At 43.1% G+C, this 12,504-nt stretch overlaps 1 protein-coding gene and 1 long non-coding RNA gene across 2 annotated transcripts in view; both read left to right on the plus strand.

Moving 5' to 3' along the window:
- LOC126252891 (uncharacterized) overlaps positions 1–11,763 on the plus strand; it is a 525,565-nt gene extending 513,802 nt beyond the window's left edge. Inside the window, exon 5 of the long non-coding RNA XR_007545866.1 lies at positions 11,675–11,763. This is a non-coding gene — a long non-coding RNA (uncharacterized LOC126252891). The remainder of the gene's footprint in view (positions 1–11,674) is intronic.
- Positions 11,764–11,961: 198 nt separating this feature from the next.
- Positions 11,962–12,504, plus strand: part of LOC126253553 (adenylate cyclase type 2) — a 330,392-nt gene continuing 329,849 nt past the window's right edge. Inside the window, exon 1 of the mRNA XM_049954961.1 lies at positions 11,962–12,013. The gene's annotated coding sequence lies outside the window, so the exon portion shown is untranslated. The remainder of the gene's footprint in view (positions 12,014–12,504) is intronic.

Genomic DNA, 12,504 nt, shown 5'->3' on the forward strand with positions numbered 1-12,504 from the left:
GTCACCCGCTGGGATGAGTCGAGTTCCTTGTTACACTAGGTCGATGGTCGTATTCCGAAATGCCGTCATGAATGCGATCAGATATTTGAAACACGTCACGTACGCAAACCCATAGGCGCAGTATTATACGAAGGTGAGTCAAATCGAAACCTTAAATTTGTAGCCGGCCGCTGGTGGCCGAGCGGTTCTGGCGCTACAGTCTGGAACCGCGCGACCGCTACGGTCGCAGGTTCGAATCCTGCCTCGGGCATGGATGTGTGTGTTGTCTTTAGGTTAGTTAGGTTTAAGTAGTTCTAAGTTCTAGGGGACTTATGACCTCAGCAGTTGAGTCCCATAGTGCTCAGAGCCATTTTAGCCTTAAATTTGTAATAACAAATCGAAATTTCGCGCCGTTATCCTGTAAGTTGGTAAGCGTGCTACAAACAGAGTGCAGAATGGCCTGTAGGAGGCAGCATAGAGCAGGTGCACACATACCGACGCAGTATCAGTATAAAGATGCCCCCCCCCCCCCCCTTGCGACTTGCACTGGGGAAGAACAGCGTTCTGTTATTCGGGTTTTTGCGTAGTGAGGGTGTGAAACCTATTGAAATTCATCGACGAATGAAGGTTCAGTACGGTGATACATGTTTGTCACAGCAGCAAGTCTACGAATGGAGTAGGAAGTTCGCGAATGGTGTGACTTCAGTGGAAGATGCTCCTCGTCCAAGTCAGGCACAACGAGTTGTGACTCCACAGAACATTGCAGCAGTTGAAGCCATAGTGAAGGAAAACCGCCGAGTGACACTGAATGACATTGCACCATGTTTACAGATTAGTCATGGATCAGCACATCACACTGCGCATGGTGTGCTCCAGTTTCACAAAGCGTCTGCAAGATGGGTGCCACGGTAGCTGACTCCTGAAATGAGAGAACGACGTGTTGATGCTTTGAAGAACTTCTTTGGCGGTTTGAACGAGAAGGTAATGGCTTCTTTGCAAGAATCGTTACTGTGGAAGAAACCTGGGTTTACTTCCACCAACCGGAAACGAAGAGAGGGAGCAAGGAATGGCCCCATTCCTCATCACCCAAACCAAAGAAGTTTCGAAAAGAACCATCAGCAGGGAACGTTATGCTGACTATTTTGTGACGAAAAAGGCGTCATTTTGGAGCATTATGTACCTAGAGGGACCACTGTCACCAGTGCTTCATACTCAGATCTCCAAAAAAAAATCATCTGCGGCCTGCAATCAAGTCAAAGCGACGTGGATCGCTGTCAGCAGGTGTCCTTTTGCAACATGACAATGCAAGGCCCCACACTGCCCGTACAACAGTTGCAACAAGCTCATACCTGCATTTTGAGTGTCTTCCTCATCCACCATACTCACCAGACGCTGCCCCAAATGATTTCCATATGTTTGAACCATTCAAAGACGCAATGGAAGGAGAGACGTTCCATTCTGACGAAGAGGTACGCCACGCAGTGCATGAGTGGTTGCGCGGACTATCAAAAGAATTTTTTTCTAAAGGAATTTATGCGCTTTGTAAGCGCTGGAGGACTTGCATTGAGCGTGGGGGAGATAATGTTGAAACGTGGTACATCTTTGTGCCACTTCTGCACAATAAATAATATTTAAAAATACTTAAGGTTTTCATTTGAGTCACCCTCGTATTATGGAGGACAATTACCTGCACTTCCGTAGGACGTGCGGTTTAATCGGAGGCACTACGACAGCTGCGAACTGCTTGAATACTCGTATTCTTGCGGACTATCGGCTTATCACAGACCACACAGTAATGATAAAATTTTAACTGTCGTCAAGCGAGTCAAGCCGTTTGAATTGTTGTTCTAGCCATCACAGCCGGCCGAAGTGGTCGTGCGGTTAAAGGCGCTGCAGTCTGGAACCGCCAGACCGCTACGGTCGCAGGTTCGAATCCTGCCTCGGGCATGGATGTGTGTGATGTAATTAGGTTAGTTAGGTTTAACTAGTTCTAAGTTCTAGGGGACTAATGACCTCAGCAGTTGAGTCCCATAGTGCTCAGAGCCATTTGAACCATTTTTTTAGCCATCACATTAGTTCTAAGAGATAAGTTGGAGAACGGAAACGTATCCTAATATAACGTTTCTTCTTTTTTTATTTCTGTTTGTTTCCAAAAAAATGTACTGTCGGTTCTATGACGTTCTCCGCCAATATTAGCAGAGTGAGCGGTCAAAAATGGTACGGGTTGCGCTCATCGCCAGCAGCAGTAGCCTGCCGCAAAGACTACATCAACGGGAGCTGGCCACAGAGGCGATAGCCTACAGCTGTGGAATGTACGAGGTGTGGCTAGAAATAAACCGGACTAGTACTGGTGAAACAATAAAACGAATGCAATAAGGCTGAAAGTCGCGTGGCCTGTCACGTGACTCTCGCTCCGCCTACTGCTCGAGTTTCATCTGCCTCCTGCACTCAGTCTGCCCGTGGCGTCTGTTTTAAGTAGTTGACGTTTTGTCTGTGCGTCGGAAAATGTTGAGTGTACAGAAAGAACAGCGTGTTAACATCGAATTTTGTTTCAAACTAGGAAAATCCGCAAGTGAAATGTTACAACAAGTGTACGGCGATGATTGTTTATCGCGAACACAAGTGTTTGAGTGGTTTAAACGATTTAAAGATGGCCGCGAAGACACCAGTGATGACACTCGCACTGGCAGACCATTGTCAGCAAAAACTGATGCAAACATTGAAAAAATCGGTAAACTTGTTCGACAAGATCGCCGTTTAACAATCAGAGCAGTGTCTGAGTTAACAGGAGTTGACAAGGAAAGTGTTAGGCAGATTCTTCATGAAAGTTTCAACATGAACAAAGTGTGTTCAAAAATGGTTCCAAAGTGTCTCACAATTGAACAGAAGGAACGCCGAAGAATGATTTGTTCTGACATCCTGGAAAACATTGAAAGTGATCCCACCTTATTACAAAATGTTATTACTTGCGATGAATCGTGGTTTTTTACTTACGATCCCGAAACTAAACGCCAATCGATGCATTGGAAAACTCCTGGCTCTCCACGACGAATGTCAAAATCGAAATTCAAGGCAATGATGAATGTTTTTTTTGACATCAAAGGGATTGTGCACATTGATTGGGTACCAGAGGGACAAACAGTGAATCAGCGTTACTACATTAGCGTCCTGGCTACCCTACGTGAGCGAGTACGGAGAAAACGGAACGATTTGTGGAGAAAAAAGTCATGGATCCTTCACCAAGACAATGCCCCAGCTCACAGTGCGTTGTCAGTGAAGACGTTTTTGGCAAAACACAACATTCCCATCTTAGATCATCCACCCTACTCACCTGATTTGGCCCCCTGTGACTTTTTTCTTTTCCCTAAAGTCAAGTCAGCTTTGAAAGGAACTAGATTTGAGACTGTTGAAGCAGTAAAAGAAAAAGCGACGGAAGTAATGTATGGACTTACCGAAAATGATCTGCAGCATTGCTATGAACAGTGGAAAATTCGTATGGAGCGGTGTAGAGACCGAGGAGGAGAGTACATTGAAGGAGATAACATGAAATTGTAAATAATTGTAAATAAATGTTTTTTCCAGCATCAGTCCGGTTTTTTTCTAGCCGCACCTCGTAATGAACTAATAGTTAAAAGTAACGATAGCGTTATACGTTTCTTTTTAAATGGCTCCTACATCGTCTTAGCGTGGTGCTAATGGTCAGTGGAGTATCGCCATTGAACATGTCAGCTGAACACCAGGTCATGTACAGTGCAGTGGAGTTACGGCAGTGAAGACTAACTGGCGAGCTGTCATACCCACGGCCATTGTGTAACTACTCGATTGCGTCTGTTCAGAGGAATAGTTTCTGAATAGGTTTAAGGAAGCGTTTTGAGGATTTTGGTACGTCGAAAGTTAATACTAACTAGTAGTTCTACGGTTTACTGAATTCTGATCGATGTTATTGACTCACGAGCAATGAAAAAGCTCCACAGACTTCAAGAATTGACTGATAGTTTACTATGATGCACAGTAAGTGCTGTACCTAGACCAGACATTGGTAATTGGCACTTAGGTTGCTCTACAATCAAACGTCCGTCCGTTCATATTAACTTGTGATCCTTTTCGTGCACTCCAAGGAATCTGGGTGTTCAGGATATACTTGTATGTATGCGAGTATATGTGTAATTCGGTCGTCCGCACACTCCTGGGGTGTTTGATTGTTATTTTATTCGGCGTATTGGCACGCGCTGAGGTAACAGAGTGATTGACGTAATTGTGGCTTGGTGGATTTAGGATTTTTATTGACCAGAGGACTCAAATTTGTTCATATAATTTACGAACAGGCACCAATACTTGTGACAGCGGAATTCTGAAATTGTGGTCGTACACCGGCAGTTGCCCGTTAATAACTGAGATTTTCACAGTAATAGATAAATAGTATTCAGCTGGAATCATTCGAGTAAAAGCGTGACAAAGCTACTATTACATCCAATTTTAAATGAGGACTTGCCATTTCAATTAGCGCACGCTACTGAGGCCGCGTAGACCCAAACCATGGAGCGGCCAAAATTTGTATTATGTGATTTAAGACTGAAATTGGTGGTGGTATATAGGCTGTTTGTTTCTTTTTACTGAACTACTATCGTTTCATGTAGTTTTAACTTTTGATGGCTCTCGTTCACTGGTGTCGTCATTGTGCTGCTGACATGAAGAGATAAAGTGTAGGTAACCAAACTATATTTGAAGTCCACGTATTTGGATTGGAGATTTATGTCACACGCCTTTGAAACTGAAGGGGAAAACAGCTTATCATTTGAAAGAAAGAGAAAAAAGAAGAGGAAATAATAACAGAAACTGAAAAATTATAAAACCTAAATAAATATTATTTTAGTAAAGAAAAAATACTAGTACTTATCGACTGTTAAATTTGGCGAAAAATATCGTAGTAATTATTTGCTTTAGAATCATGGGTAATGCTCTTTTCACAAACCCCGCAAACGTGAAGTCATTTTGACGTCAAGCACAATATCGTCGACCGCATGATCGGTTATCGACTTTGTGTCAAAGAAGAATATGAAAATTATTGCTCCTCGATTCAGTAGCAGCAATTTAAGCTGTACTCTTAGATTCCTTCCTAACCACACACTCGAGGCTCTCTACATATCCGAACATAAAGAGACAAATATTTATAGGAAGAAAAAATAAAAAAAAAATATTGTAGCTCGTTTTAGTCGCAGCATTTAAGGCTGTGCTCTTAGGTTGCAGCCTAAACACACACTCGGAAACGGCCACATATTCGGAAATAAAGAGCCAAATATTAGTGAACTAGTAGAATATGAATTTCATTGCTTCTCGTTTCAGTCGCAGCAATTAAAGCCGTACCCTCAGATTCTTGCGTAACACCACCTTCGGAAAACGCAACACATTTGTAAATAAAGAGCGAAATATTTCTGACAATGAAGAATATGAATATTAATGTTCCTCGTTTCATTCTCAACAATTTAAATTGTCCTCTTAGGTTACTGCCTAATCACGCACTCGAAAGACAGCATATATTCTGAAATAAAGGACCAAATGTTTGTGAGAAGGAAGAATATGAATTTTATTGTTGGTCGTTCGAGTCACAGCAATTTAAGCTGTCCTGTTAAGTTCCTGGCTAACCACATACTTGGAAATCAGTATACAGTTATTTCATCCTTCATTCTCAGATCAGACTGATTGTAAATAACATCCAGTATTGCAGAACACACTTATACTACGGTATGACAGTGCCTGTGTTATTCTGCCAGGCACTGGGGCTACTACAGCTGTTACGAAATACATTAAATGTGGATATCCATCAACCGCATTATGGAATGGCGAGAATGGAACTTTGCATCGTAATTCAGAATAACACAGCCACTGCATCATCGTGTTTATCCGCCGACAGCGGGAAAGCGACTTTCAAGTAAAATATCTCAGCTGTACTGGAATATACATAATATATTACGAGTACAGGTTCTGGACACATGGTTGACGGCGTATTGAAGTTTGGGTCTAGCCCTGGGTCATGCACGGATAGCCAAATGGAAAGGCGACCCCTCGCGATAAGTGGAAAATTGGTGTTCGAGTCCCGGTCTGACACAAATTTTAGCTGTCGTCATTCCATTCAATAGGTGAAGGTTGTCCATATTCGCAATTGTGAATACATTTAATGTACTTGTATTTTATTCATAAGAAAGCAACAGAACGTGCTAACAACGCTAACATGAAAAGAAATTGCATGTAACCGAATGTCAACTAACAACTTTCAACTGCGGGAACCAACACGTTATTCATTACGCTAGCACCTAAACATGCGATGTTTAACTCCAGTCTTGGTTACCATAGTCTATCTTGAAGCCTTGTATCGCTGGTTCGGTATTAAATGACATTTAATTATAATGGTGGTGCGTTTGTGATAAATTTTCAGTGTCCTGTTACATTGAAACGGCATACCGCAAATTATAAAAATAGCATGTTTCATTGTTAATTCGAAAATTATTGACGATAATAACTCACTCCTAAGACAGCACTCTTATATGAGGGCATTAACCGTCGATAAATCGTTACTTAACATTAGAGATCATGTTATTTTTTACGTGTAGAACTAATAAAGAGAAGTTATGTTAGCAGCATAGTCAGCGAGTGATAAAAGTAGTCTTTATAACAGTTTCACTTTATAAAAAAAGTAAGAATTTACATAAATTAATAAGAAACAAATACAAAAGTAAAGTCAGAAGTTACGGATATATCGTTGGCTTATCCGTAAATTATACATACTTCTGATCATTAAAACGATCGGTAATTGAAGAACTGGAGAGCTCTTCCATTACGTCCATCGTGAGAAAAATAAGTAAGTAATCGGTAGATCAATATTTAAAGATAAGCGACTTGTGTACGCTTTAGAAACGGCAATCGAAAATAAAAAAACCACTGGGTTATTAACAGAATTGTTTTGCCGTATCATCAATGTGTGCATAGTCTCCGTTGGCGTCAAAACGCATTCTCAAAATAAGCATTCGATGTGATTATCAAAGAACCCTGATTTAACGGTGAAACCATTAAGTTTTCTTTTTAGATGACAAGCCTGAAGAAACGCAAAGAGAGAGAACAATCTCTTTATTTTAAATTTACTTCACTGACGGATTTAATCCATTTTAATACAATATCAGTCAACTAGTGATAAATCAGCCGAAAGTTAAACATCACTTACGTATAGTTGTTAGTACCTTACTTGAATAAAAGAATTGTATTGGAGCGGCATAATATCGTGTCGTATATAAGGATGTGCCATCAGCAAATACGCACTCACTGTACAAGCAAGATCAGCTTGCCAAAAATGTGTTCTTGTCGTGATTGTCTCCCATTTTTGGGCACAGTAGTAGCGCCACAACAACCGTATATTACTCCGTCACAATGCGTGATGTGTTCCCCTGCAGCGATAGTATCTGCCTGGATGATAACTGTCAGACTCCAGAGTCAGTTTCCACTCTGCAGCGGAGAGTGCACTGATTTTGAAACTTCTTGGCATATTAAAACTTTGTGCCGGACGAGAATTCGAACCTGAGACCTTTGCCTTTCGGGGACAAGTTCTCTGCCGTTTGAATTGTGGAAGTACGGCTCACAAGCCGCCCACATAGCTCTGTTTTCTTAGTCATGTTTGGATACATCACTCGGTGTAGGTCCCAGATCCGTGTCCCGCTCTGGCACAAAATTTCTGTCTGCCAGAAAGTTTCAGGAGGCCTTAATAGTATTCCAGTGGCTTGAAGAGCATTGATGTATTTTCCACCAGATGTCTGAATCCGGTGGAACACACCTGCGACCTATTGGGCACCAGACCTGCGCCCACAAACCATCAATCCGTAATTTACGGGAATTGCTTGACCTATGGATAGACATTTGGTGTTATATAAATTACCTCCAGAAACCTACCAAGAACTTGGTGAATGCGTACCACGCAGAATCCACAATGTGTGGTGTTCCAGACGTGGACTGACACGTTATTAAGTCGATGGTCGTGATGTTTTGCTTATCGGTGTAATGTTTGGTTTACTCGTCTTTGGAATCCGTTAAAATTTGGTGTTTCACTAGAAACAGGCTCTTAAATCCTCGAGAGCTGTTGTTTACTTTATAATAATAATTTCGCCTATTAATGCCGTCTCCCAATACAGAACGTTGTAATCATGTTTCAGATGTAGCAGCTCTTCTGAAATATGTGCTTGCAGTGAAAAATTTGAGAGTAATCGCACCTTATGCTACAAATAATTAATCAACAACTGGCTTCCTTCTTTATTAGTAACGATATTCAGTAAATCAGAATATTCTATTTCCTTACCTTTTTGAAAGAAATCTGTCTTTTCACTTATGACCCTTGCAAATAGTTTCCAATGGCCTCCATCGGTGACCTAAAGCTATCTTTGGTATGAAGTTTCTCAAGTCTTGTATCAGATTTCTTAATTTTTCTGAATAATTCATCGCTTCTGGTACAGTGAATGGGCCAATTCGATGCACAGTTTATTTACAGTAATTCATTTGTAAAAGAAAAACTGTTAATGTTTGTTTGACAGTTTGAAGTTCAAGTAAAGTAATATACGAGAAAAGAAATTACCTCTCTTAAACGAACCATAGACGAATACATTGAACTTGCAACGGCTTCCAGCTTCTCTCGAAAGTAAAGGATGAACGTAATGCTCCAGAATGAGTTGTGTAAATGAATGATTCCACTAGCCATGTCCTTTCTCTACCGGCCTTGAACCCACTGACCCGTCACGTCACCTGACGAACGTCATCTATCAAATGAGAAGTCATTCAGTTAACGAAAATGAAATAAGCAACCTGCATACATTAAGTAATAATTTAATTTAGCGAAGAGAAGTAACACGTTGCTGATTTGATGCTTTCCTCTTTTCTGGATTTACCGGGCGCCGCTTCCCCATAGCCTATTGAGCCCAAATGCCATACAACTTATTTTTACATGTACCTGAACCAAACCGGTGGGTACAGAATCATCAAAGATCTGCCATGGAAGAGGCACCCTAGTATGCACTTGAACTGTGCCCAGCAGAGTTTAACTTGCCAGACAGAGGAAAAGAATGACCACAGAAGGAATACAGTCTAGTCTCTAGGACGAGCCCAGCACCTTCTGCCCACCACATATAAACACCGCATATACACACTGAACCCCAGAGGCTTCGCCGTGGATAAAAGAGAATATCTGTAATGTCTTTTTAACTTCACCAAAAGGAAAGTATAATGATGGTTGAAACGCCACACGTTACTAATACGAGCCCAGAAAAGCAATAGGTTATCACCAACAACGTACGTCAGTAGAGCCAATATTTACAATATATTTCTTTGCTTTGCAAGATGCCGGAACACACGACGGGCAGCCGATGTGTATATCGTCTATAATGTACGCTTCTGGTGAAGTCACATGTCGTTGAATCCTTAGGTAATACCCGTTACATGGAGCTTTAACATATTTGCAGAAGCACGCAGCGGACAGAGTAGTCCAGAATCTCAATGTCGTGATTCTCCGCCTACGAAAGGTCGTGGAAGTATCCGTCCTTCTGCTTGATACCAGGCTACATGGAAATTCAAGGAAACGAATTATCAGATGCAGGAGCGAAGGGGGAATGAAGCCATAATGAGATGCTTTAGTGTGCCGTCCCCCTATAGGATATCAGTTATCTGTTGTGGTACAGTGTCATCCGTAGACTGGAACAAGAGTGGCTGGAAGCGACAGAGAACAAGTACGACTAGTGAAATCCACAATGTGGTTATGATGACTTCTCTCCAGCCACACAGGCGAGATGAGGTCCTCCTCGTTTGTCTCAGCATGGAACACAGTCCAATGATGCAAGAATATCCCCCAACGAGAGGACTCTCCAATGAGGAGTGCTTGTGGCTTAAAGGTCACAGTGCGCCACTTTTTAATTGATGCACCACTTTTTAATTGACTGTGTTTTATACTCAGAAAAAAGAAAAGCGATTAATTTACCAGCAGATGGTTCAAATGGCTCTGAGCACTATGGGACTTAACTTCTGAGGTCATCAGTCCCCTAGAACTTAGAACTACTTAAACATAACTAACCTAAGGACATCACACACATCCATGCCCGAGGCAGGATTCGAACCTGCGACCGAAGCGGTCGCGCGGTTCCAGACTGTATCTCCTAGAACCGCTCGGCCACACCGGCCGGTTTACCAGCAGATTTGCACTCTATTTTAACTAAATGTGAGGTGAAATTGTTACCACTTCCGACTCTGTGAAATGTCCTACTATCTCTCAAAATATTAGGGAAGATTTTTTAAAATTTTATCGGGTTGGCTCCTGTTTGCTTTTTTAGCTGATCGGTCAGTCACACATAACTGCGTCGCCATTTTATCGTCCTCGTGGTATCCATGCTTTAATAGAATATATTGACTCTCACTATTTAGAGGCACAAAACTCGTGGGTGTCTTCAGCTCGTTACTAAATGCAAATAAGTAGAACTCCGAGTTGCTAAGAGCTGAAGGAGTCCAGGTTGCAATAATATGCGGTACGGCACACTGTTAGAGAGAAGGATTATTATTCATGAAACACATAGTACCATGTAATTACTTATCTTCAGTAGTTTGTAGTACAGCAGGTGAGTCTATGAACTGACAATCTCGTAACATGGATCTCGTAATATTAGGGAAGATTTTTTAAAATTTTATCGGGGCTGGCTCCTGTTTGCTTTTTTAGCTGATCGGTCAGTCACAAATCACTGTGTCGCCATTTTATCGTCCTCGTATTATCCACGCTTTAGTAGAATATATTGTGTCTCACTATTTAGAGGCACAAAACGCGTGGGTGCTTTCAGCTAATACAACATATTCTCAGGGACTAAGCCTGATCGGCCCTCCTCAGAGAATCAATGCAAACATTACAGAACTGGCTGAGGGCCGATTATGGAAGTGCGTCTGTCTAGATTGTAATCTAGCTTAAGAAGTGAACGAGGCACACTCCAGTTCCGTCGAGCTGCACAGCCCGCTAGAGTGCGCTGTGCTCGGCAGACGACGGGCTGCCAACCTTGTGTTGGCGCGGCGTTGTGGTAGTATCTGTGGCAATGATACTACAGAATATTTTAGAACGTTTAAGTAAATTGGCAGCATCTGCAGGTTTGCATGTTAAAGTGATTGAATGGGCGAACGTGAGACTGTCCTTTACTTGTTTTTAATATTTTATACGTGGCATCTCTTTAATATTTTAGGCTTTATAATCACCTTATTTTCTGGTTATTTTAGTAAGGTTGCTGGTAACCTTGTCACTGAGCATAAATAAAACACGCATACACAAGCTAAATTCACCATAGTGTTGACATAGCTACAGTCTTTACAATGACGTTTCAGCCTGTAGTGAGCTCATCTTCAGGAGCGAAATGTTTGTGTGGCGCAGGGCGGTGCTGAGCATAAATAAAACACACATACACAAGCTAAATTCACCATAGTGTTGACATAGCCGCAGTCTTTATAATGACGTTTCGGCCTGTAGTGAGCTCATCTTCAGGAGCGAAATGTTTGTGTGGCGCAGGGCGGCGCTGAGAATAAATAAAACACACATACACGAGCTAAATTCACCATAGTGTTGACATAGCCACAGTCTTTATAATGACGTTTCGGCCTGTAGTGAGCTCATCTTCAGGAGCGCAACGTCTGTGTGTCGCAGGGCGGCGCGGGCGAGTCGCCGGTGCCGGTGTGGGTGCTGTCGGCGATGTGCGCGGGCAGCGGCGCGCTGCTGGTGGCGGCGCAGGTGCCGGCGGTGCGCGGCCCGCGGCGGCTGCTGGCGGCGTCGACGGCGGCGCTGTGCGGGCTGGGCGGCGGCGCGCTGGCGCTGGGCGGCGGGGCGGCGCCGCTGCCGCTGTTCGCGCTGCTGCTGGCCGCCCACACCATGCTGCCCGCGCCACGCGCGCTCGCCGCCGCCCTCTCGGCGCTGCTCGCCGCCGGCCACCTCGCGCTCGCCGCCGTCCTGCGGCCCTGGCCCTCCACGCAGGCCACCGTCTGCCAGGTGAGCCGCTGCCGCGCCCAATACACACTGCTGGTTACACTGTGACACCGTGAAGGCCACGTGCAACAAACGTCCTACTGGTACGAAGATATACAAACGATCAGCATTTAATTGCAAGTGCACAAACTAGGAACGATTCCGAAGGGGGTCTCCCATTTTGAGACTGTGTTTGAATGCTGATTTGTGTCTCAGAATATCGTTATTGCTCTGTGTAAGTAGAAGAAAGGTTTACCATCTCCAAATTCAACAGTGGCAAGACTGTGACCTATTGAGACTGTAATTGATATTGCAGCTCACATTGGTGGGGATTCCCGAGTGTTATGCATATACGAAATCCATGGGCTTACGGCGGATCTCAGCTTTTCCACACGCGACTAGCGCGCGATAGGCCAGACATACATTTTTTTTTAACTTGCCTATGCAGTAAACTCCATTTACGACATATGCCGTCAGTAAGCAAAAAGGACAGTTTGTTATGGCAAATATCCTCG

This window comes from Schistocerca nitens, chromosome 4 (genome assembly GCF_023898315.1).
Source record: "Schistocerca nitens isolate TAMUIC-IGC-003100 chromosome 4, iqSchNite1.1, whole genome shotgun sequence".
In the NCBI taxonomy this organism is placed as follows: Eukaryota; Metazoa; Arthropoda; class Insecta; order Orthoptera; family Acrididae; genus Schistocerca; species Schistocerca nitens.